The sequence below is a fragment of the Marmota marmota genome, unplaced genomic scaffold (assembly GCF_001458135.2).
Source record: "Marmota marmota marmota unplaced genomic scaffold, marMar, whole genome shotgun sequence".
NCBI classification, from domain to species: domain Eukaryota; kingdom Metazoa; phylum Chordata; class Mammalia; order Rodentia; family Sciuridae; genus Marmota; species Marmota marmota.
Genome location: NW_026000224.1, coordinates 5,161,819 through 5,188,265, shown reverse-complemented (window position 1 = coordinate 5,188,265; position 26,447 = coordinate 5,161,819). Strand labels below are relative to the sequence as shown.

Here is a 26,447-nt window from a genome sequence, read left to right as displayed (position 1 = left end):
AACAGCCTGGGTGACGCCCTGAATTTCAATCCTGCTTGGCAATGGCTGTCGCCATGGTCACCGCCTCCCACGGGGTGCCAATGGGGTGGGCTGGTTGACTAGCTTCCAGTGGCCTGGCCCCCTCCCTCTTGCTGCTCTGGGCTCGCAACAATTGCTCCAGGCCCTGGGGCAGCATGGCGCTCCCCTCCCAGCTGTGGGCCTCCAGGCAGCCACAATAAAAGATTGTTGACTTTTGAAAAAAAAAAAAAAAAGAACTAGTTTAGACAGAAGGATTTAGTAGTCAAATGTGGTGTCACATGGCCATTAATCTCAGAAGCTCTGGAGGCTGAGACAAGAGCCAGCCTCAGTGATGGTGAGGCGCTAAGCAACTCAGTGAGACCCTGTCTCTAAATAAAATATAAAATAGGGCTAGGTATGTAGGTCTGTGGGGGAGTGCCCCTGATTTCAATCCCTGGTACTCACCCTCCTGCAAAAATAAAGGATATAGAAATCTGGAACTTCTTTTTGCAAGTCACCTTTGACTAGCTTTGGGTGCTAAAAATTAACCAATGTGCTGACATTTTTTATATATTTTCTATTTTATTGCCTCTGACATGCCATCACCTTTAAGACAGTTAGAACATTCTTATTCTATGTACCACTCAGAAGAAAAATTGCCATATGGTTTCAACATGCCAATTTTAAGATTCCATCCATCTCAGATGTGCATCTTAAAAAATCAATGAAATGCCTTAATTATAAACCACAGAATTGTATGGTAAATTGTTTTCCTTCTAGTTAACTCTTATGTATCTCAAATGTAAAACTCCATAAAGGCATACAAGTTTTTTCTATTTGACAACATATCCTCCATGCTTAGAAACTGGAACATTTTACTTGCTCAAAATAATAAAAATTAATTATTTTCATTTGGCTGACTTCTCAGGTCAAAGAGATTCAATATATCTCTAAACAATTGAAAATATATTCTTTTCCGAGAAGTCTTTATTTACATGTTTGTTTCCATAGCACCTTTCAATAGTAATAAGTAACAAACACCTTACAAGATTTTTTAAAAATCAAAATAAACATCCTTTTTAGAGTTAAACAAGTTGAAGGAATTTTTGTTACACTGTAGCTAGCTTGAGCTAAACTTTATTTTAATTCTTCTCTATCATGACTAGCAGTGTTTCAAGTGAAAAGATAATTTGTAATGAGCCATACCATGAGGACTGGTATATGTACATCTATCTACGTTTTCAAAATTTGCTAATATGAACACCAGTAAGTAGAAAGGGTTATTTTAAAAGTGCTTACAACTGGGCATGTTGCTGCTTGCTTGTAATCCCAATAATTAGGGAGGCTGAAACAGGAGGATCCCAAGTTTGAGACTGCTTCAACAGCTTCACAAGATCCCGGTTCAAGAAGGGGAGAAAGAGCTGGAACTCAGTGGTAGAGCCCCTCTGGGTTCAATCCCTAGTAAGTAACCCACCCCCCAAAGTGATGCCATGAATGTATATTCTACTCAACTCAGATCTGCTATCATACACACTGCCGTCACTTCACAACTCTGTTCTCACATCAAACTGCTAAAATGATTCTACTGTTTAGTTGTCAACATTTCTAATATGAATTGCCATTAAACACAGACAAAATTTTCTGACAGAAATCAACCTTGCCTCCCAAGATTCTAGAATAATTGACAAAAGTGTCACTAACCAAGATCATGTCCTTTTTTATATGTCAGACACTTCAGAAAAAAATAATTTTCCCAGAAAGAAGTTGTTTGGCACCCCTTTCTTGTTAAAATTAAGTAGATAATGGATATGTTCTTAATAGTATTCTCAAAGAGGCAGAACTATCCTTAAGAAAAATTTTTAGTTATCAAAGAAATTGAGGGACACCAATTTAGTGTTTGGGGGCATTTAGTGTTTGGGGGCCAGGATCTAGGCTTCACACAATGCTTGAGTGGGATGGATCTGTATCATCAAGATTCATCCTGGTCACAAGAATTTTGATCTTAAAATGGTTTAATCAAGCCCACTTTAAATGAGCATTACTTTAAGACACAATATTTAAAACCCCACCCCTTGCCTCTAATTATGTAAGACAAAGTAGTAAGGAATGCTTCAGGAGAATAAGGAAATTGTCTGAAAATTAGTGCTCATTTCTTCACACTACACATTAACTCAACATAAATTTAAAATTATAGTGAGTATACATAGACTAATATATATGCAAACAGTATGAGATGGCACATAAATCTCACCCTAATGAATCCAAAAATTTAATCTTGTTAATATTTTACTTGTTATTACTAGCAACTGAAGGAATTCATTACTGTTCCTTCAAGTAGCAGTACCTCAAAGCACAAGACACAAAGAATGTGCTCCGACATGGTGGAAAAAAAAAGGGATCCATGAAAGGGTCATAGTATGACCTGTGGTAGACTGAGGCAGCCTGTAATTGACCTTGGCATGTTATCCCTAGTTCAATCTAGTCTCTCCTTTTTATTAGCATAAATAAGGTTATCCCAACACTAAGTGTTTTCTCCCTAGTTTCCATCTTCATCTCCCTGTTTGATTTTCTTGTTTGAACTAGATCCTAATACTTTTTTTTTTAATCAACTCAAACTTCTTCATTAGCAGCAGGTGCAAGCACTAGAACACATGCTGTCTTCCACCACAGCTAAAAGTTCTGGTTATATATAAGTGAGACAGCAACGCATGTCATATATTGTCCTCCCTTTATTTCTCTTCTACATGTAAGTGAAAGTATCACACCCACTTTCACTTATGTGTGTAGGTAGGTTCTGTTATTTTTGAACTTCACTGCTCAGTAGCAAAGTGGGCTTGACAAATGTTCAACACCAAGGAGAGGAGTCTTGGTTCTGTGGTTGGCAACCAACAGTTCCAGACTGGAATCACATGCTTCAAGGGGAATCAAACTTTCCTTTGCCTGAGGCAAGACTTTGGCTAGTGACACCACCAGCCCCCATACAAAGGTCACTTTTAGCCCACCTCTGCTCTCTCACACAGGGCCAAATGATAGTTTAGGGGTGGAAGACCTGGGAATTGGACAAAAGGCATGGAAAAAGCCTGTCCCAAGGAACTCACACACCCTGCTGCATCCAATTTCAGAGTGAGTCCCAGACACACCCTCGCAGCCCCACCAGGACCCCAGGGAACCAGCTGCGAGCACCTCTGGGAGAAGGACCTTAGGCAAGGAAGGGGCATAGATCTCCGTGGGTGTTGGAAGGCCATCCCACCACGGCCCATCAGTGTGACTTTGGGCAGGGCATGGCATCTCTCTGTGCAGCCTGAGCATGGAAGCGCACAAGTTAAGTGCCTGGCACACAGCAAAGTGGTGCTGCCTTGGCTAGAAGCGCCAACCCCGCCGCCCTGGGAAACTGAGGCAGGCCCCGGGGTTGCACCCAAGCGGGAGGACTGACTGGCCAGGGGCATTGGCCCACGGCCCTCGGCACCTGGCCCCGCTCTGGGTCCCCGAATGGCAGGGACTCGGCGGCGCTGCTGCAGCTGTGGGGCGTGCTGGGCTGTCTCCAAAGATGCAGGCCACCCGCCTACCAGCTCCCCTTGCCCAGGCCTAGGTCTCTGCCGCTCTCAACCTCCTCAGCCCAAAAGGGACGCTGCCACAGCCGGCAGCCAGATCTCGGGAGACTTCACTCCTCTCCTCACTCCCCTGCCCTCACGGTGGCGCCCCCAGACCGGGTCTGGAACCAGCTCAGCACGCTCCCTTTTACATGGCCCACTGGGCCAGGGGTCAGGATTAGCCATTCTCACAACTTTCTATCCATATCCCCGCCCTGAAAACCTCTCTACCAACCCCCCTGACCCTGAAGGATTAAAATCCAGGTGCTAGGCGGTCACCTGGTCTCACCTGGCCGGCCAGGTGTTTGTGTGCACGTGCCAGCCCTGGCCCTGGACCCAGGAGCCTCAGCCCAGGCTTGGACCACAGTGAAAGTAGTGATCATAGTGGCCTAGAACTTTAATGACTCCCCTTGGGTCCTCACAACTTCCCTAAGAAGAGGGTATTACCATCCTCCCTATTCCACCTAGGAAAAATTGGCGTGGCAAGGTTAAACAATGGGCTCTGAGTCACACAGCTGCAAAGTGGCAAGAGCCCCCGTTGGAATCTGGGGTCTTCTGGTGCCCAAACCAGCGCCCACCATGACAACCCCCAGGCCCTGTCCCTGTTTGCACCTTGTATCGTGTATGTTTAATAGCCAAAAAAATAAAAATAAAAATTTAAAAATGAATACTAACAGATTAAACTCTATATTCTTTTTTTGAGAATGCATTTATTCCACAAATAATATTTGTGTATATGATGTGATTTTATTTTTTATTTATTTTTTTATATTGGGGATTAAATCCAGGTGTCCTATTAATGAGCTATATTCTCAACTATTTTTAAATTTTTGTTTTGAGATGGGGTTTTGCTCAGTTGTGTGATTTTACTTTAGAATTGTGGTGCTCTTGCCATTGCTTTCAGAGTACAGGATATTTCAGGTGTACACAAAATATACATTGTACGTCCCTCTTACTTATGTTAACTTATGAATTCTTTATGTTTTCTTTTCTATTTAAGTATTATCTATTATTAATTCTTATATTCAATATTTAGTGTATGAAAATAACCTGTCATGTGTATGAGTGAAGGGTACAACAGCATTTTATTATCACACAGATGTCTCAATACCCTAACATCGTTCTTTGGAATGAATGCTATTTTTCTTCTTCCATACACATAACATGTATGAGGTACTACTGCCTAAATAGCAAGAAAGGGTTTTGTCTGGAGTTCTCCACTTATTTATTTCATTATGAGGTCTACAATTAAACATTGAGTCACATTCTCAGCACTTCTTTGTATTTAATTTAGAGAAGGGATCTTGCTGAGTTGCTAAGTGCCTCACTAAGTTTCTGAGACTGGCTTTAACATCATGAGTTTAAAAGTTTTCACCACTTCTGTGGCTTATTTGCTTTTTAAAAATATTTTTTTAGTTGTTGACAGAGCTTTATTGTATTTATTATTATGTGGTGCTGAGAATCGAACCCAGTACCTCACACGTGCCAGGCAAATGTGCTTCTATGGAGACCCAGCCCCAGCCCTGATTATTTGCTTTTTAGAAGCACCAACATTCACGTTGATAATTTCTTCTGTGATATGTTAATTTTCAATAGCTTCTAATTTTGCTCTTTTGCTTAGATTTTCTTTCCTCTTATTTTTACAAAATGTACTTTTCCAACTATTGAGATAGATAATTTTCTAACAAATTCTTAGTCATTTTATGGCTTACAAAGTTATGTATTTTTTTTTACCCTTGAATTTAGATGCATCCCACTTTTTTACAGCCTTATGGAGGTTGAATTGGCAGATATTTACCTGTATTTATCTTAGATGTATATTTTTATCTTTTTGTATATGTACAAATCCACAAAACCAACCCCAAAATCAACAAAATTATCATATCCATTACTATGTCTCCTAGTGTTACTTTAAATCCCTCATTTTACTCTCCCCTACAACATTTTACATAATAAATCTGATCTTCTTGAGCACAATAAGAACAGGTAAACATCAAAATGATATGAGATCTTTGAATTCCCACAAAGTAAACTAACCATGTATTATTTCATACATCAAGAAATTGAACATTAAAGGTGTCCTGAAAATCACTTCATGCTCTCTTCCTCTTAATATACCTCCATAATCCCCAATGGTAATTACTCTTTTTGTTTTCTATATAGTGCTATTTATTTCTTTCCAAAAAAAAAAAAAGCAAAAAATTAAAAAAAAAGAAGTGTTACTCTCTTTAGTCAATACAAAAAGGGGGGATCTGTTTGGTTCTTTTAAACCCTGACCCCACCTCAGCCCACTGTTCTCTGATAGAAGAGGATTGAGGTAAATCCTGATATGTGGAAGGAGGGGGCTGAGGCAGGACATAATGCTGGGGCCTGCTAAGAGAGGCTACCAGAGAATAAATAGTAGGATGCAGAAAAAGAGCAAGGAAGAGGAGAAGGGAAATTGGAAACCAGGGTAAAGCTCAAATGAAACAGGCCAGCTGGTGTAACAATGGTAGAGTAAGCAGGTCAGCATCTAGATAGGTGGGAATACAAAGCCTGAATTTTAAAAAGTGGCATCTCTGGGGCAGCTCTCCAAGCTACAAGCAGGTAAAACGTTCACTTCAGTAGTTTTTTTCCACTCTCAATTCCCAAGGGGAAGCCCTTCCCAAACCCACTGGAAGGGTTCTATTGCTATCACCACAGTTTCTGATTTCTGCCAATTAGGCTTCACTTTATCCTCTTCCTTATCTTCTGTATCCTATTTATTCCCCTCTACATCCTCATCAGATAATTTTTTCTCCCAATCCCCCTTCTCATTCTTTATTTTGGTCTTTCAAGATTGCATCATTCTTCATTTTCTTCTTATTCTTCAGTTCCTTGGCATTAAAAGAGCACTACCTTGTGATTTTCTCTGTGGTAAAGTGGTGTTTAGACTTGTTTGAAAACTGGGTCTCAGTGTCCAGGTTGAAGAATCCTGGACAGAAGAGTGTGGTGGATGCTGAAGGAATAGTTCCCAGTGGTGAAGGCAGCAGTGGTGGGGGCCAGTTAGAGCATTTCCATAGAATACTTTTCCACTTCAGTTCTGTGTGGTTTAGAATTAACGGTTCATAGTATATGCCTTAGTAGATAGTACCACCCCATTTTCCAACATGCCATTACCTTTTACCTTGCCAGAGCAGGCTGGGCAATTCCAATCATTTAACATGTCTGTTACCATTAGTCTCTTCTGTGTGTTTTCTTCTTCTTTTTTTTCTTCCTGGTAAGTGTACAATAGTTTCTGTTGACTTAAATTTTAGCTCCTCAAATAGTATTGCTTTGTACTCATGTTCATAAATTTATGTGTCATTTGAATGTTTCCTCCTATGTGATTTTTAAAAAATTTATCATTTCTGCTGTACTATGTTGAAATATATCTTCCCCAAAAGAAGTAATTGAGATTGGGTTTCTCAATATTTTGTGGTATTAAAAAAATGACAATAATACCTCAAATGAAGGAAGACCCTTCTTCACTATATGGTCAAGGTCTTCTGACTCATAGGTTACTGATCATACTATGTCTTTAATGTTTTTAAGAGATCTCCAAGGACTATACATTGTTTCTCATTTGTATATACCCTTAACACTTTATATGTGTCAGACAAGCCTATGGGAGGTCCTGTCATGAGGCTGTTTTAACTTTTCAAAGGCATCTTGAAATTCTGGTGCAGAGTCAACATTTGATTTGAACTCTGTAAGGCCTCACATAGTTTACCTATTAGTCTAAAATTAGGTACCCAAATATGGAAGCATCTTACTGTTTTATTTAGCTTTTTTATGGCTGTGAACAAAATTAAGTACAAAAAAAATTTAGAGGAGGAAGAGTTTATTTGGGGGCTCAAAGTTTCAGAGGTCTCAGTGCAGACATGGCTAACTTCATTCCTCAGGGTCTGGAATGAGAAAAAACACCATGGCAGGAGAGTGTGGGGGAAAAAAGAAGCTGAAAAGATGTTGCCAGGAAACAGAGAGCGCTTTGCTCATTAGAGAGAAAATACAAACCCCAAAGGCCTGACCCCATGGATACTTCTCCTTTTGCTATACCGCATTTGCCTCTAGTTACCACTTAATCCCTATCAGAAGATTAATTCACTGAATAGGTAAGACTATCATAAACTTATCATTTCACATCTAAACCCTCTTGCATTGTCTCATACATGAGTTTCTGGGGGGAAAATAATATCTAAATCATATTTCCAAGAACCCACGTACCTATCTCTGTTTTCTGACTTTTATAAGACTCGAGATAACTTGCTTTAAATATGACATTATAATTAAAGTTTATTGGCTAATCTGGAATCCCAGATAGGTGACTTGGTTAGAAAACTAAGTCATCTTAGTGGACACCTCATGTCTGCATGAGGTGATGTGGTTTAATGCAGCAATAAATTATTTAAATATCTGTATTCATAGTTGGGGTTGGCTATAAACAGATAATTCAAATATTGTGAAAGAATTCCTTTACAGCTAACACTTTAGATATACTTGTATTAAAATAATTATAAAATTTTTCAAATCCCTGATGTAAGACAACTCAGGAAAAATATATGGCTACTTTTGTATTGAAGTCCTTCCACTCAAAAGCAGTAATTATGAATTCTTTATCAAAGGAATTCAAAGGAAAACATCTCTTGAATTTTGTACTTTGAAATAGCCATAGTTACATGGCATTGCCATTAATAATTTTTATGGATTAAGTACCACAGAATGGATATTTGAAATAATGTTATGTTTAGATCACAGATCCTGCCCAAATTAGTATTCATCAATATTTTTATTATTATTATCATTTATTTTTTAAACAGAAAGTTTTTTCATATTGTTTTCTGTTATAAACTGTAAACATTGCCAATTAGCATAAATGACATTGGATACTTCCTTGAGACAATATTTTAAAAAACGGATGTGTATGTTTCTAAAAACATTCAGCAAACATATTTGTAGCTCAACTCAAATAAAAAACATTTATTTACCCACAGATGATCAAATTAACTACATCTACAGTGAAAATATTTTTTGTTTGCAACTGAAATAAATTTTTTTGTCAGAACATTTCTAAATAAAGGTACTTGATTTGGTGAATATATGCCCATGTAGACATAGACTCAAAGTAATTTAAAAGTATGTATAGACTTAATAGGAAATAAAAATAATACTTCCAATTACTTGCTTACTTCACAAAAAACTGAGACAAAGCTTTATATTGATCACCTATTTTAACCATCATCATTATTATTAAAATGAGAAGCAGATAGAAAATCTGAAGCATAGAGTAGTCAAACAATTTTTTTCACAATTTTACTAATAAAACTATATATTATGGTTGTGTTTCATCCAGTCACAGGCAACAACAACCAATGATTTAAAAAGTATTACAAAAATATGAGTTTTTTTATATATATATAATAAAAATACTAAAAATAAGTAGCCCAGGACCAGGAAAGCAGCCAAGGCATGGCTGTGGAGAATCCTGCCTTGCCTTCTTTCTGCTCCACTCCACCTGGCCTGTCCACATGCTCACTGCTGTATAATTCTGGAAGGTTACCACATCTAGAAACATCTCACCTAGAAACAATTTAATACAACTCAGCCAGAAAATGGAGGAGGAAAACACAGGCCACAAATCCTCAGGTGGAAGGCAAGCCAGGAAACTGAGGGATGTGTCTGTCATATATATTTTTTTTAGGTGAGGGTCATTAAACATGTTCCACAAAGAACCAAACAGCAAACATCTAGGATTTGCAGGCTGTATGGTCTCTTCCACTTACCCAACTCTAGCCATAGAGCTGGAAAAGAAGCAAAGCCAAGATGTAAAGAATCAGTAAATGCTGTCCAAAAAAACTTTAACTGGAGAAACACAAGGCAGGAAGAGGGTAGTGGCACTGGTAAATTTGCCTATTGTGCAGTAGTTTGAGTAGGAAATTAGTAGAAATAGTAGAGGTATTAGTACTGTAGTAGTAATTTTGTTTTGCACCTGGGGTGGGTTGATTTACAGTGCTGTTCTGAAAAAAAAATTACAGTCTTATAGAAAAGCAGAGGATTCAAGATATTGATCAGCAGTGAGATACATGTGCTTTGGAATTGAGGCAGAGGCAGGATACAAATTGAAGCCTGTGAGACTCTAGCCTATGCTTTCAGTCATGGCTTTATTGCCTCTAGAAAGTTCACTTCAGGATCCAGGCATTTGGAACCAAGAAGCTTGTTGACCTGTCATCCAATAAGACATGATGAGATTCCACAGAAGAAAACACAGTTATGGAAGGTTAAGAGACTTTCTACAAATCATAGTTGTTTATAGGAAAGAAGAAATGTATTTCTTGATTTTGTGCACCACTACTATACCTGCTTTCAATAATAACTGAATAAAAGTTGGCATCTGCAGAGCACTCATAAAATGCATTCATTGTCTCAATTATTCTTCACACCACCCTTATGATAGAGATACAACTGACTACTCTGATCTCTTGCTACATTTAAGAACTAATTCCAAAATAATAAATGACTTGCCAAAGACTATACAACCATAGAGCTAAGGCATCAACCTGTTGTGGTTTCTGAGCCCAGGCTCTGCACCACCAGACTGTACTGACCGCAGCTTCTTTTTCACTTCAGTGCTCTTTGGAGCCCTGAGAAAGCACATCACCTCTCTAAGAAATACTCAGAAGCCTCTACATTTTGAAATAGTACTAATATGCTGAACATGGTGTGTTCAGCATCAAACAGAAATTAAGCAGTAGCTGTGCAATAAGTATCTGTGGTCTCAAAGCTCTTAATACAGGGCCTGACCAGTAACAGCTACAAAGATTTTCTAGAGGAGTTTCCTTCTGGAAACCATCCAGACTTTGAGAATAAAATATTTTTCTTATTTTTTTGTAGCTGTAGATGGACAGAATGCCTTTATTTTATTGCTTATTTATGTATGTCATGCTAAGAATCCAACTCAGTGACCCACACATATTAGGCAAGCTATTTTGCCGATAAGCCACTGACCTAACCTGGAAATAAAACCTTTTCTAATACAGTTAGCAGCTTTCACATTTCTCTTCCCATCCCCTGTATCTAAGCGCTTGAGATCACTACAGATTCACAGGTTTTTTTTAAAAGAAATAATAATCCACAGATGATGCATCCCTTTTAGAAAATTTCCTGAAATGGTAACAGTCTGAGAATCACAACTGGACACCTGACCAGAATACTGCTGTGAAACAGTCAAGGTAGAGTATTTCCATGGCCACAAAGATCCATTGGACTGTCCTCTAATCCACTCACCTTTGGCCCTCCCTTACCCCACTAACACCCAACAACTTGCCATCTTCTAATTTTAATAATGTTATATAAGAGAAATATATAGTAAGTTCTGTTGTAGAGACAGTGTTACATTACTGAGGAAAATACTTTGGAAATAAGTTCTGTTCACAAAATATTTTAGCTCCACTTAGCACTGAACTTTCTAAGTTCCTTGGAAATATAAAAACTTTGAAAGTAGTAAAGAAAAGACAAATACAACAGGGCAAGTTATATAACCCCAGGAATAGTAAACAAGAAGGGTAGCCAACCACTTTGATTTTCCCAGGGACTAAAAAAAATATTAACCACTGAAACAGGGTCAATCTAGGTAAAAACTAAATTGATCTGGTTACCCTACACTCACATGCACAACCTCTAGACATATGGTCTAAATGGTCTCTCTCTCTTCAACATTTCCTTTGTCATAATAAAGAATGCTCAATATCAGCAGAAACTTCTAAGCTTCAAAGAAAGTAGAGCAACAAAACCGTGAGATCAAAGAGATATGTCCTGAACCTGAATCCTACTTCCATAAATGTTTTTAGTTAAAAATGTTAAGAGGAAGATAGGTATGTATAAAACAAGATTCAGCTTTTATTCTCCAACTGAAACTCCCCACTTGGAGAAAAAACATGTCCACTTCTCAGATATATTTTATTTTTGTTACAAATCTTTCTCTAGCTGGGGATATATCTCAGTGCTTGCCTTGCACTTGCATGCACAAATCCTTGTGTTCAATCCCCAGCACCAAAAAAAAAAAAAAAAAAAATCCTAGTCTAAAAATTAATATCATGATTTTACTTGAGACATGGAGAAGAACCAAAGTCTTTCACCCTTTAATAGGTTATAATATGTGGAAATAAAATAATCTAATTATTTAATCATCAAATTGAAATAATTAAGTCTACTTATCAAAGTTCAAAATGAAATAAAATGTGTACACTGGGTGTCTGATACACATATGCACATCTGTGTGCATACACACACACTTGCAGATACATTACATAGATTTACCATGTAAAATGAGACACATTTGGAGGATGCAGAGGGCAAATTATCTGTCATTGCTGCTGTGCACCTCTGTCTCCAGCCTAGACTGTGAGTGGGGGCCCCTCCCTTCAGCAGGCATTGTCAGCACCATTCTTTTCTCAGAATAACAAGATAGAAGGTCTGGATCACCAGTACTTTCTCTGTCTGCCAAAACAGGGTCTTGAATGACAAACAGCATCTTTGAAGTGTTGTCCACAAGATGGGTTTTACTTTCAGGGTTAATGTGTAAGGTGAGAAAAGGAAGCAAAGAGAAGATGTGTTTTTCACTTCCAGTTTCATAGGAAGAATCAAACCAAGAATTTTCTGTAACAAGAACAGTGTCATTTGAGAAGCACGGTGGGAAATTTGGATAGTACCTTTAAAACCTGCATAACTGGCGCGCAGTGAGGCGCACACTGTCTGGTAGAGTCCCAGCTGCAGCCGCGCGTCCCTCTCCAGCCCCAAGTGGCCTTTGCTCACTGCCAGCTCCTCTCTCTGCCGCTCCTCTGGGCTCAGACCCTGCGCTCCGGTGGGCCGTCTCTGGCGCAGCTAGGTCCCTGGCTTCCAGGGTGCATGGACCGCTGGAGGGACACACAGTCCTTGGGCCAGGATGGTGGGGCCCTGGATGGCCTTGGAGGCTCTGTTCCTGGCAGTCCTGCTGGCCCTGCTGCCGCCCTGGGTGATCTGAGGGGGCGCTGCCGCAACCACCTCAACCAAGGGCACACTGGAGGCCCAGCTGGACCGTCACTGGGAGAGCCTGGGGCGCGCTTGCCGGTAGTCTCACAGCACAGGGAGGCTGCTATCCAGAGCGGTGCCGGCGATTACCTGTGGGGCATCAAGCGTCTGCAGTGGCTGTACTACAAAGTGGGCATTGTCTTCCACCTGCAGGTGCTCCCAGACTGTCGCATCAGCGGCGTGCATGCCGACATGAGTGACAGTCTGCTGGAGCTCTCCCCAGTGAAGCACAGCATCGTGAGCATCTTCTTAGTGGCCTGTAGATTCTTCCTCAATGGGAAGGATCAATATTTCATCACTGTACTCAGAATAGCACATATTTAAAACTTATGAATTCTTTATTTCTGGAATTTTCCATGCAACAACTTAGCATTGCAGCTGACCTAGTAACTAAAATTATGGAAAGGAAACTGAATAAGAGGGATCTCCTGTAATAAGAAAAAAAGAAAAAGAAAGAAAGAAAGAAAAGCTATGGTGCTCTTTCTATGACCCAGGTATTACTTTAGGCCCAAAGATTTACACATTTTTACACATTTTCAACAGGTTATCCACAGCAATTCTGACGCAGGCATTATTATTATGCCATCTTTACAGAAAAGAAAACAAAAATCCTGAGATGTTGAGTAGTGTGCCCAAGGCTACATGGCTGTGCCATGTCAGAGCTAGGATTTGAGCCCAGGCAGTCAGATTTCTAAGTTCACATTCTTATCTACCATTTTGTATTGCCGTTTTTCAATGTTTAACTATTATATATTCCTAAAGACGTTAATAGTAAGAACACAAAATTGTACTAAATAAAGGATGTTTTCTATGAAGAATTCAGAAATAATTTTATTTTAAATTTTAATTACTAAATGCTTTTCAAAAATTCATAACTGCCAATATTCTTAATTCATCACAAAATGAAAGAAATTATTAATTTGTACCCACGGCATTTACAATTTATTCAAATTCATAAACAATCTACTAGCTGAAGGCCAAGCACTAGATAACTAGACAAACAAGGATCAGAGATCAGCCAAAGGCAGGTTCAATGTCTCCTTTCACTTCAAATTGAATTGACACAAGTAATTTTCACATTCATTTCTACAGACAAAATTCTTAAATTTAGCTATAATTTGACTAAGTAACTTCAGTCCAAACATGGCAGCTTCTATCCAGACTGAAATTAAGAAAAAATGTTAATAAAAGTATCAGGAGTGAATTAATTTTCCAAAGTTCTTGGCATGATGTAGATTTCAAAATAGAATGCCAAATTCTAAAAAGCACTGATAAATGATAATTTAGAGTACTAAATTAGGCAATAATGGTATCTCAATGATTTTTATAGAATCAAAGGTAGGTGTTTTAAAAAAACAACATGAACACAGATTTCATAAAGGTGAGATTCTAAATACCAAAAATTACTCAGCATGTCATTGTCAAAACAGCCTCATGCATTAAGTTATAAATTCTAATTATAAAAATATACACATTCTACATATCACTAGAAGACATAATTTATCTCTCAAATAACATAATTTATTCCTTCTAATAATGAATGGGCAAGTCTAAACTGAAGGAAAGATTTATGTTCTCAAAGATAAATACATTCTAAGAATTCCTCCTAATTTATAATCTTCCAAGGTAAAACAGTAGAGTTTTGTGAGCAGGTACTTAAACTAAGCACTAAATCATGAAGAATAATTATCCCGGGTAAAGGATGAACTAGTGCTGCTAGGGTTGTCTGATTCTAAATTTTCTAGTCTTTTCACAGCACATTTTTCACAGGGGGCTTTCCAATTAATGATGATAGATGCTGAACCTTTTCCTAACTAGGCCGTTGAGCTGAGTCTGTTGTAAGCGGATATTTTTTTTTGCATATTTATTAGTTATATGTCTTTTTTATTTGTCTTAATTAGTTACATATGACAGTACAATGATGACCTTGATATATCAAACATTTGAATCAGATGGGATATAATTTCTCATTTTTCTGAGTATACAGGTTGCAGAATCACATTGGTCATGAAGTCACATATATACACACAGCAATAATAATTTCTGTTTTGTTCTACTCTCCTTCCTATCTCCCCCTCCCCACCCCTTCCCTCCCATCACTTCTCTCTACCTAATCTAGGGTAATGCTATTTTTTTTTCTCACATCTTCATACATGTATTTTGTATAAAAATGAGGAAGACTATAAAGACAGGCTCACCCACCGCTTGCTCTCTGCTTCTCACTTTTCTACCTAATGCCTCCCATTCTCTGCTTCTGCTTTGCTCATCTCTTATTCACTCATGCTGTACAGAATTCACTTCTTACTGAGACAAGACTCCTAAGCAAGAGTGGAATCAGCTGAAAAGGCTGCTTTCTGGTGGCTGCATGCCACCGACCTCTCCTGATGCCTCCTCCCAATCTGCACTCTTTTGGCATGTTATCTCTGTCCTTCGCCAAATATGGCAGATTCTCAGAGCATGCATCTTTAAATCTGAAGCTTAATTTTGTCATACATAAAGATCTTAGTTGGAATCCACTTTCGTTTAGAGCTTCATATATGTTATTCCAGGACCTCCTGGCATTGAGGGTCTAGGTTGAGAAATCAGCTGAAATCTAAATTGGTTTACCCCTATATGTATTTTTTTCCTTGCAGGCTTTAAAATTCTATTCTTAATCTGTTGGTTATTCACTCTTATTATAATGTGCCTTGGTGTGGTTTTGCTGTATTTTTGTTCATCTGGGGTCTTGTAAGCTTCTTGTAGTTGATTTTCCATTTTATTCTCTAGATTTGGAAATTTTCTGATATTAGTAATTCATAAAAGTTTATGCATTACTTTGGTTTGTATCTTCAAGACTTCATCTATTTAAGTCTTTTCATCTTATCTCATATTTCTTAGCATTTCTGTTCATAATTTCTTACCATCTTCTTTGTGTGATTGATTTCATTTTTAAGAGTATATATTTTGGGGCTGGGGATGTGGCTCAAGTGGTAGCATGCTCGCCTGCCATGCGTGCGCCCCGGGTTCGATCCTCAGCACCACATACAAACAAAGATGTTGTGTCCGATAAAAACTAAAAAAAAAAAAAAAATTAAAATTCTCTCTCTCTCTCTCTTAAAAAAAAAAAAAAAGTATATATTTTGTCTCCATTGCATGAAGTTTTTTTTCTTCTAAGTGGTCTAGTCTGTTAGTGGTATTTTTCATTAAAATTTTAATTTGGGGGCTGGGGATGTGGCTCAAGCGGTAGCGCGCTCGCCTGGCATGCGTGCTGCCTGGGGTTCGATCCTCAGCACCACATACAAACAAAGATGTTGTGTCCGCCGAGAACTAAAAAATAAATATTAAAAAATTCTCTCTCTCTCTCTCTCTCTCTCTCTCCCCCATCTCTCTTTTAAAAAAAAAATCAATTTGGTTTATTGTTGTCTTCATTTGAAGATTTCTGTTTGATTCCATAATCTCTGCCTCTTTATTGATGTGATATTTTACTTCCTGCATTTCCTCTACTATATCATCCTTCATTTCAAATTTCAGCCAAATTATGTATCTTCTAAATTTCTCTTCTGATATTTCTTCTACTCTGTCATCTATAGATTCCATTGTTCGAACATGCTGGATTTTTTTAGGCACTTTGATGTCTTGATTTTCATGTTTTTTGTGTTTTTTCCCACCTAGCAGTATGACTCTGGGGCAGCTGTTTCTACCCTGTAGTCTTATAGTGTCCCTGAAGTCATGCAGTACCTCACATTTAAGGGGAAGACCAATATTATTAGCACCCAATGCAAACAATATACACCTTTAATTCTAATAGCTCCGATTAAAGCAGCCACTGTTTTGTAATAATAAACAGAAATGATGTGCTAAACTATTGTCTACAATATAAATAGTAAGTTTTCTAAAAGGGTTAACAATTTCTAATGATGGACAATGACAAAAAAGAAGTACTGTAAGATGTGGTGTTTTAAGGGAGAAAAAAAAAGAATATAGAGGTAAAAGTAAAAAAAAATTAATTGATGTTTGATTTTAGTATGAGAGAAGTGAGAAAGAGAATCTAGGAAGACAGACATGTGAGAGAAAAAATATATACAGATTTAGGCAAATTATATATATATAATCTCATATTACTGGTTGTGCTAGTTATCTCTCTATATATACATATATATATAATTTGATATAATTTAAAGACATGGGATCCTCAATAAATTGACAAATAAAAAAATTGCATTCAAAGAACATAGAAATATGAGAGCCAGGAGGAAAGTCTCAATTGAAAATTAAATGATGGTTTCTATTTCCTTTCAAAATTTTTCTCAATATTCCTTCTCCACCAATAGATAGAATTTTCTGAAGTTTGATGGTGGCTTCATTCTGGTGGGTTTCAGACCTGTTGGTTGTGTGATCTAATAGCAAGATGCTCTTACATCCTCTTTCAGTTTTTACACCCTTTGTAGACAGCCCTTTCTCTACCCAGGCAGTTCAAGACTACTGGGCTGGAGCGAGCCAGGGTTTCTCCAATTTCTTCAACCTGAGCTCCCCCTTAGGAACTGCTCCTCGTCTCTGGCTTTCCAGACTCAGACTGGCCCACACAAACCTAGCTGCAATCTGATGAACCTGTGTTTCAGCTTCCCCAGACTCTGCTTTGCTCCTGTTCCAAGATGTCAGTGCCATTTCATTTTGCAGAGAGATCACAAGAGATGCACTTACACTAAGGGGTGACCCTGCAAAGAGGCATCCAGATGGTAGCCACTAGCACAACCAACAGAAAGACCTCAGGTGCAATCAGACCCACAAGTAGCATGCCAATATATCTTCAGGCCCTGGCCAGTGTCCCCAGACTGATGTGGCCATGCCTCAAAATGGCATCAATGTTGATGGCAAACCTGCACTGTCCAGTGTGTGTCCCAAGATGGTTGTGGTCATACGTAAACAAAAGTGTGGGTACTATGACAATGGACTTGCAGGCATCAAAGGGCAGTGATCAATGATCCACCTGCAGTGAGTGAGCAGTCTGCAGGCTAACATTGGGTGATCCATGGATGGGTGGCAGGTGGCAGGTGATGGGTACGCAATAGGTGAGTAAATGGGCCTTGATATATCTTTTCCATGTGTTCACTCTGCTTCATTTCTTCTGCCCTGTCTTAACCAAGGCTGCCAGTGCCCTTTGCCAGGACTTCTGCAAAAGCTTCCCAAATATTGTTTACCCCTTGACCTTTGCTATCCATTATCCATAGAGCAGTCAGTTTTTCTTAAGCAAAATCAGATCATGGCAGTCTTCTGGATGAAAACCTTCTACTGCATCTGAAAAAAAATCCAAACCTGTGTCCAAAGACAAAGCACCAGGTGACCTGGGCCTGCTTCTCTGAACTGTGGCCACCCTCCTCATAGCACTGAATCCACTCTGGCAATCTTTCAGGCCTTGGAACTCACCAGACTACTGCACACCTTAGCTCTTTTGCAAATTCTGTGCCCAGTGTCTACCCTCATTTTTTCTGTCACTGGATCCTTCTTCAAATTTTGGTTTAAATGTCTTATCTGAGGACAAGTCTTCTCTGATCATTTGATTATGTTTATGTGTTTATGCTTTGCTTATTTTTGTCATTTTACCTTTAGCAGACTATTCATTTAGTAACAGGGACCATGGAAAATGACAAAAGTGAGGCTTCTGATAAGTACTAGTTGAAGAAAGGTGTGCCTTTTTTTTTTACTCCACAGAACACAGGCCATAGAAGTACAAATAAAATGACTCAGTGAAGTATATGATGGTCATCAAAAGATAAGAGAAAAGAAAATGAGCTGAGTTAAGGCCACAAATGGTGTTAAAAGGCCATGCAGTGTATATTCTTCTGTATTAAATCTTCAGAGTGAAAAAATTAATGAGAAAGAAAAATTTATGGTTCCTGGAGCTAGAGAAGAAGTAAGAATGGGAATGGCTACAATTGAGTAAGTGGTTGTCTTTTGGGGTAGAGAAGAATTTCACATAGACAGTGGTGATTGGTGCACCACAGTGTGGAAGTACTGAATTAGGTACTTCACAAGTCAATTTCATTGTGGGTAGAGTACCTCACAATAAAGATATTATTTTTTTAAGTGTACATAAAATGAACTGCTGTGAAGCTGCTATATCACACTAATGGAACCACAAGCCCTTAAAAGTCAGGCCATATTATTGATCATTTTATCTGCAGAGCCTAGTACAGAGCTGGTACTTACTGCCTGAATGATGACTGGATACTACGGACTGTTGTTTGGAAGAAAATACTATAACCATTAGATCTAGCTAAGCTTTGTTCAGCTCTGATTTCAACAAAGAGTGAGCCCTCATGAGAAATAATTTCACATTAACCAGATGTGAAACTTAGTAATCTCCAAAAGACTCCTAAATCTGTGCCAGTATTTAATAATTATGTACACATATAAAAGTCCTCTAGGGTCAGAAGGCCCATTCACTATCCCTGAACTCCACAGAGAGAGAGAAAAGAAACTAAGCAAAACATAGCATTCTCCCTTGGCCCCTGGCTGAGTATGGCATCACAATTCCAGAGGCTGAGTAAAAAGCCTTCTGCCATGTCTTCCCTCTCATGGGCAAGTGGAGATGAACTCTGTCACAAGCATTCACAAAAATTACCAGAAAGGTACTATTTGAACACTGAGGACCATCCTTAGTGTTAGAGCTCCACCTCTAACATATTCTTTGGCTTTAAATAACCTAGTTACTTTCTTTCCACATCTAGCTATCCACAGAATCTTTGTGATAAGACTTCTGCTATTTTTATTCATAGTATGCCATGAAGACTTAGAGCAGTCTTGCAGGCAGGTAGGAAAAGGGTTTGCCTCCACGTCATTTGCATGGACTTTATGTTTTCCACATCTGCTTTCAGGTTATTAAACTCTTGTCATCAAAGTTAAACACTACATTGCCAACTCAAATGGAACCAAGTCTTTCTAAGGGTCCACCCTTCTAGGGATGTTCAGTCTGCACAGAGAGTTCCTGGCCTGCCACACATCACAATAGCATCATGGCATTAGCTACCTACAGTCACCAAGAGAAGATACTAGAAACCCCCATCACTCCAGCTGCACTTGGCAGTGATGCAGACCTCAAACTTAACCATGCACCTACTGCCTGCCAGTGCCCATGACCTGGTCTAACACTGTGAGGCAGCCCTTCTCATGCCTCCTGACAATGTGAAAAAAATATGAAGTTCTCATAATAATCTTGGTCACAGAGGCTTTCACTATGCACAGTGGGATTCTGTGTGAATCACAGAACAGGCAACTGAGTCAACAGGATGGATTCTATTACTTGAGCCAACATAACACTTTCCATCTTTTACTTACCCATTCTCAGGGACACTATTTTGCCTAAGAATACCATTAGCTCAGACAAAAGAATTTTGTGACTTAACTTCCTGGATGTGGTCACAACAGAAACAACCAAAAAAAAAAAAAACAACTTTCTGCACTTTAGAAACCAACACTTGGAAAAGCACCAAGGATATTTTACAGGAGCTGAGGCCACTGGGGCAGAGGGGCTGTGCCCAAGGCTGAAGCATATCCTTTACTCACCCAGTCTGCTATGAGTCACAGAACACATGTGCACAGCCATCCAGAGAAACCCATCTACAGCATCCTTGAGACTACATGCCTGGACATTAGTTCTTGTTGTTGTTGTTGTTGTTGTTGTTGTTGTTGTTGTTGTTGTTCTTCTTCTTCTTCTTCTTCTTCTTCTTCTTCTTCTTCTTCTTCTTCTTCTTCTTCGTCTTTCTTCTTCTTCTTTTTTGGTGTGTGTGTGTGTGGGGGGGGTGTATACAGCACAGACTTCACTAATTTGGACTTTAGTTCACAAATTCCTTTCTTGCTTGGCATCTAGTGGTGAATATCACTACTCTACCTCCATAAATCATTCTCCCTGCTCCGAAATAAAGCTGGGGTGCCCCTGGACACACTGCTATTTGGTGACATTTCAAGCTTCCAGAGAATGGAATCCAATGCTCACAGAGGTAGTTCCAGGAGGGATTTAGAGCATCTTGTCTACCCAGATCAAGCTCCCACCATAATATAAATATTTATATTTATGATTCATTTCCTATAAATTAGGCATCTCTACATCTACACATTCAAGTTACTTATTCTGATAAAAAAAGAACACACTTATGTATACCAGCTTCTTATAAATTATATAAATCAGGAAGTTGACAATTGGAACCTTGCATAGAACATAAAAAAATGTCAGAGTACAATGGGACACTATATAGGCCATTGTAGGAAATAACTTGTTGAAGATATTACCTCTGATTTTTTTGTTCTGCTACAGAAGAGCCCCCTTCCCAGTATAATTTAAAAGATCCTAACTCTTTTAAATATGCTGGTTCAGATACTCATTCTGCATATTCCCATTGTTTTCCATAAAAAAATATTTAATTGAACACTTTTACATTCAGGGGTCAGAACAAAATATTTGTTTTTTTTTTTAAAAAAAAAAGTGAAGCTCAAGTCTCTCTTTTATGTGAAACTCTTAGAATATTGAGCCATCTAATGTCAGCCCAAACCAATGTACACACAACTTTTTCACATTTCCTAAGGCTGGGAATTCAAGACCAAGAGGCTATAATATGGTGAAGGACTTATTGCTGCATTATAATAGCATAAGTCATCAAAACGGTGTGTGTGAGAGAGTTAGAGCATGCACATGAAAGAAATTGAACGTGCACTATTAAACCCTTTGTGTGTGTGGTGTGTGTGGTGTGTGTGTATGTGTGGGTGTGGGGAAGTGCTCCTGGGAATTAAACCCAGCCCCTGACGCAAGCTAGACAGGTGCTCTATGCCCCAGCCCAAGACCTTTTAAAATCAGCATGGATTCATTCATGAAGGTGGAGCATTTATGACATAAATACCTTCTATAAGGTCCCATTTGCTAACAGTGTTGCTTTGGGAATTGAGTTTTCAACACATAAATTTTGGGGACATTAACATGAGAGAATGGAAATAAGGTAAAAAGCAGGTAGCAATAATTATTTAGACCCTATTCAAGGAGGATACATGCAGTGAGTTTTATGCAGCATTAGGAAATATTTTACCATGTGTGATGACATTTTACCATTCTCTAAGAAAACTGAGAAGTTCCTACTTTCTAATAAAGCTATTCTTCTCAAAGACATCTATGTCAATATGTTCACATTGGTTCCCTTCAGCTGAGTCAAGATCATTCCTTTATGTATGAGATTTATATGTGAACCTTTCTAAAACTGTTGTTAAGACTGATTTTAGAGACTATTTATTTTTTTCATAAAAAGGATATTAAGAATTGTTATCATTTGACTAATTATATCTTAATATTGCTACCAATTTTTATTTATGTGTTATTTTTATTATGTAAGATTTTATTTATGTAAGATTTTTATGTAAACTCAGAGTTCTAATTTATAGAATGCAAGCAAAAAAACTTACCTATCAAGAACTTTACAATGCTGTTGGATTATGCTGTTGTTCTCTTTATTACATGCACAAGCCAATAAATAACAACAACAAACATTAGTTTGTTATTTGAAAAAAATCTTATTGTGCTACTAAAATGTACCAAGCTTTTACAATATAGTAGAAAAAAATCTGTCCTCAATAACCATAAAAAATAAATAAATATAGTGGTAAATGTGAAGGAGAACAAGAGAGCAATGAAGAAGAACTTGGCATTCAGGGGATGAGGTCAAGGAATATTAAAATCTGGCATAATTTCCTATGTACATATATGAATATACCACAGTGAATCACAATATTGTGCATATCCACAAGACTGGGATCCAAATTGTAATAAAAAATATGTTCAATGCTTGTATGAATATATCAAAATAGATTCTACTGTCATGTAAAAATAAAAAAGAACAAATAAAAACTAGGAAAAAATAGTGTGGAGGAGTGGTCAGTGAAGGTTTGCTTTAGCAGGTGTCACCAGAACAGAAACCTGAAGGAAGTAAGGAAACTGACCATGTGGACATTCAGCAAAAAGCATTATGGGCAGAAGGAGAACCAAAGGCCTTGAGGTCTCAGAGTTCTGGGGCAGAGTCATTCCAAGCCTCTGTGGAGAGCCATCCTGCACTGGGTTTCCTTATTCACAAAAGCCTGGCTCCACAGCCCAACATCAGGATATGTATAGGCTTGAGGCTGCCACTACCACAAAACTGGGATATCACCACTTCTATCAGGAGACAATAATAAGGACCTGGTAAGACATCACCAAAGTCCCTGTGGCCTGGCTGCACCAGAGGTTTCTCTACTAGGGGTTCTAAGAGTTATCATGTTGCTGAGGTAACAGAAAGTCTTGCATGGGGTTGCCTATCTCTTGTTTCTCCTACTAACATCCACCTTCTTATGATTACCCTCTCACTTGTCATATAATTTAATATCTTTTTATTCTCATATTATACTTCATAAACATCTCAGCCAACCTTCCAGTCCCCCCTTCTACCATCAGAAACTGTAAACCATTATGCAATCCTATTGACTATATGGTTGAAGATAACTGAACTCATCATTTCTGTTTATAGTAACAAAACTGTAAATGTAAAAATAGAAGCCAACTGATATATGGCTGCACACTGAGTGCTATAATATTGATCTCTCCCTTAAAAGTGAGGTATTGGTAACCTGTAAGCACACTATAAGACAATAGGACAGAAGATGTAATACCTTACATCTATACTCAAGAGAGGAAGACACATAGATAATCATGAAAAAACAAAGGAGCAAAGTGCCTCAAACAAACCAAGACACTACCAACAATAGAATCCATAGATAGTGCAGTAGGTGAAATGTCAGAGAAGGAGTTCAGAACATAAAGAAATAAAATGATTTGGGAATTAGAAAGTAAATACAGGTTGCACAAGATTACTTCAAGATAGGGATTCTGAAAAATACAACAGATGCTTGAATGAAAGAAACAATAAACCAATTATAAAACTCAATAGATAACATTGCAAACAGACTATTTGGAAGACAGAATCTCAGACAATGAAGACAAAATATACAATCTTGAAAATAAAGTTGACCTCACAGTGAAGATGGTAAGAAACCATGGACAGAACATCCAAGAATTATGGGATACCATCAAAATAAAAAATTTAAGATTTATTGAGTTAGAGGAAGGTTCAGAGATTCAAACCAAAAGAATGCACAGTCTTTTCAATGAAATAATATCAGAAAATTTTCCAAGCATGAAGAATAAATTGGAAAATCAAATACAAGTAATTTTCTGATATTATTCTACTGAAGAGATTGTGCAAAGCCACCCCATTTACAATAGCCTCAAAAATTTGCTAGGGAATACATTTAACAAAAGATGTAAAAGACCTCTCCAATGAAAACTACAATATGCCAAAGAAAGAAATTAAAGAAGAACTTTGAAGATGAAAAGATCTACCTTGTTCTTGGGTAGGCAGAATTAATATTATCAAAATGACCATCTACCAAAAGGACTGTACAGATTCAATGCAATCCCAATCAAAATCCCACTGGCATTCCTTATAGAAATAGAAAAAGCAATCATGAAATTCCTCTGGAAAAATAAGAGACCCAGGATAGCCAAAGCAATCCTTAACAAGAAGAGTAAATCTGGTGGCATTACTACTTCAGATCTAAAACTATACTATAGAGCAATAGTAACAAAAACAGCATGGTTTTGGCACTAAAATAGACCTATAGACCAATGCTACTGGATAGAGGACACAGAATCTAACCCACATAACTACAGTTATTTTGTATTAGACAAAGATGCCAAAAACAGGCATTGGAGAAAAGATGGACTCTTCAACAAATGGTGCTGGGGAAACTGGAAATCCATACGCAACAAAATGAAGTTAAACATTTATCTCTCACCATGCACAAAACTCAACACAAAGTGGATAAAGGACCAAGGAATTAAATCAGAGACCTTGCACCTAATGGAAGAAAAAGTAGGCCCTAATTTCCATCATGTCAGATGAGGCCCCAACTTTCTTAATAAGACTCCTATAGTACAAAAATTAAAACCAAGAGTCAATAAATGGGATGGATTCAAACTAAAAAGCTTCTTCTCAGCAAAAGAAACAATCAGTAAGGTGAATAGAGAGCTTACAGAATGGGAGCAAATCTTTACCTTAAGCACATCAGATAGAGCATTAATTTCTAGACTATATAAAGCACTCAGGATATGTATAGGCTTGAGGCTCATTAACACCATTAAAAACAAATAATCCAGTCAACAAATGGGCCAAGGAACTGAACAGACACTTCTTGAAAGAGGATATATAATCAATCAACAAACATTAAAAAATGTTCAACATCTCTAGAAATTAGAGAAATGCAAACCAAAAATACTCTAAGATTTCATCTTATTCCAGTCAGAGTGGCAGGTATGAAGAATACAAACAACAAAAAGTGTTGGAGAGGATGTGGGGGAAAAGTCACACTGATACATTTCTGGTGAGACTGCAAATTGGTGCAGCCAGTATGGAAAGCAGTGTGGAGATTCCTTGGAAAACTTGAAATGGAACCACCATTTGACCCAGCTATTCCACTCATTGGCATATACCCAGATGACTTAAAAACAGCATTCTACAGGGACACAGCCGTATCAACGTTTATAGCAGCAAAATTCACAATAGCTAAACTGTGGAACCAACCTAGATGCTCCTCAGTAGATGAATAGATAGTGAAATTTTGGTATATAATACACAAAGGAACATTACTCAGCATTAAAAGAGAATAAAATCATAGGATTTGCAGGTAAATGTATGAAGTCAGAGAATATAATGTGAAGCAAGCCAATCCTCAAAAAATCAAAGGCTGAATGTTTTCTTTGATATGACTCATAATGGCAATGGGGGGGATATAGGAGGAATGAAGAAACTTTAGATAGGACAAAAGGGAGGGGGGGAAAGGATGGAAATAGCGGATAGGAATCATGGTGGAATGAGTTAGACATCATTACCCTAAGTACATATATGAAGACACAGATGGTGTGAAAATACTTTTTGTACAAACAGTGACTTGAAAAATTGTGCTCTCTATATGTAATATGAAATGAATTGCATTCTGCCATCATGTATAACAAATTAGAATAAATAAATAATCTAATAATAAAAAAGAATTTCAGGCAAGTTTTGTATGGTTTTTGAACTGATGCATTAAGTTGACTTTTATGAATGAATTTTAGTTGATAACACTCTTCATTACTTCCAAGTTATTTGGGGAAGTAGGCACAACTCTAGATAGAACTAGAAGAGTTCTATCTAGAACTCTGCAATATGTCAATGTGTTTTAATTATGAAATATTTTTTAATGGCTTATTTTTATTGTTGTGCCTGGTTGCTTTGATATGGCAGAACCCATAGTATGTTACAATTGACTTGCTAAAATGTTCATATAACTTGTGTTATTATTGATTATTATTATTACGTCTTCTCTGAAACATGAATTACTAAGTGTTTAAAAATTATATATGAATATATCTCATATAAAATAATATAATATCTTGATGTAATATTTTATTCCTACTTTGAAAATTAAGAAATTGATATTGGTGTCAACTTGCTCATTGAAATAAAATCAATAGAAATGAAGCTGATAGTTGAATCTGAACCTAATTATATTTATCAATGGTTAAAAAAAAAAAGTTCAATGAACTGTGACCATCCACAGAGCAGGCCCAGCGGCCTGCTGAGGGGCAGAGCCGCCCCCCACCCCCCGCGCCTGCCAGGTAGGCGGAACGGTGACCACCGGCAGAAAAGGCCCAGTGGCCCATGGCTGAACAGAGCTTCCAGTCACTCCTGCAAGGTAGGCGGGCCTGCG

At 38.0% G+C, this 26,447-nt stretch overlaps 1 pseudogene; it reads left to right on the top strand.

The window, feature by feature from the left end:
- Positions 1-12,525: 12,525 nt before the first annotated feature.
- On the top strand, positions 12,526-12,974 carry LOC107158176 (annotated as a pseudogene).
- The last annotated feature ends 13,473 nt before the right edge of the window (positions 12,975-26,447 follow it).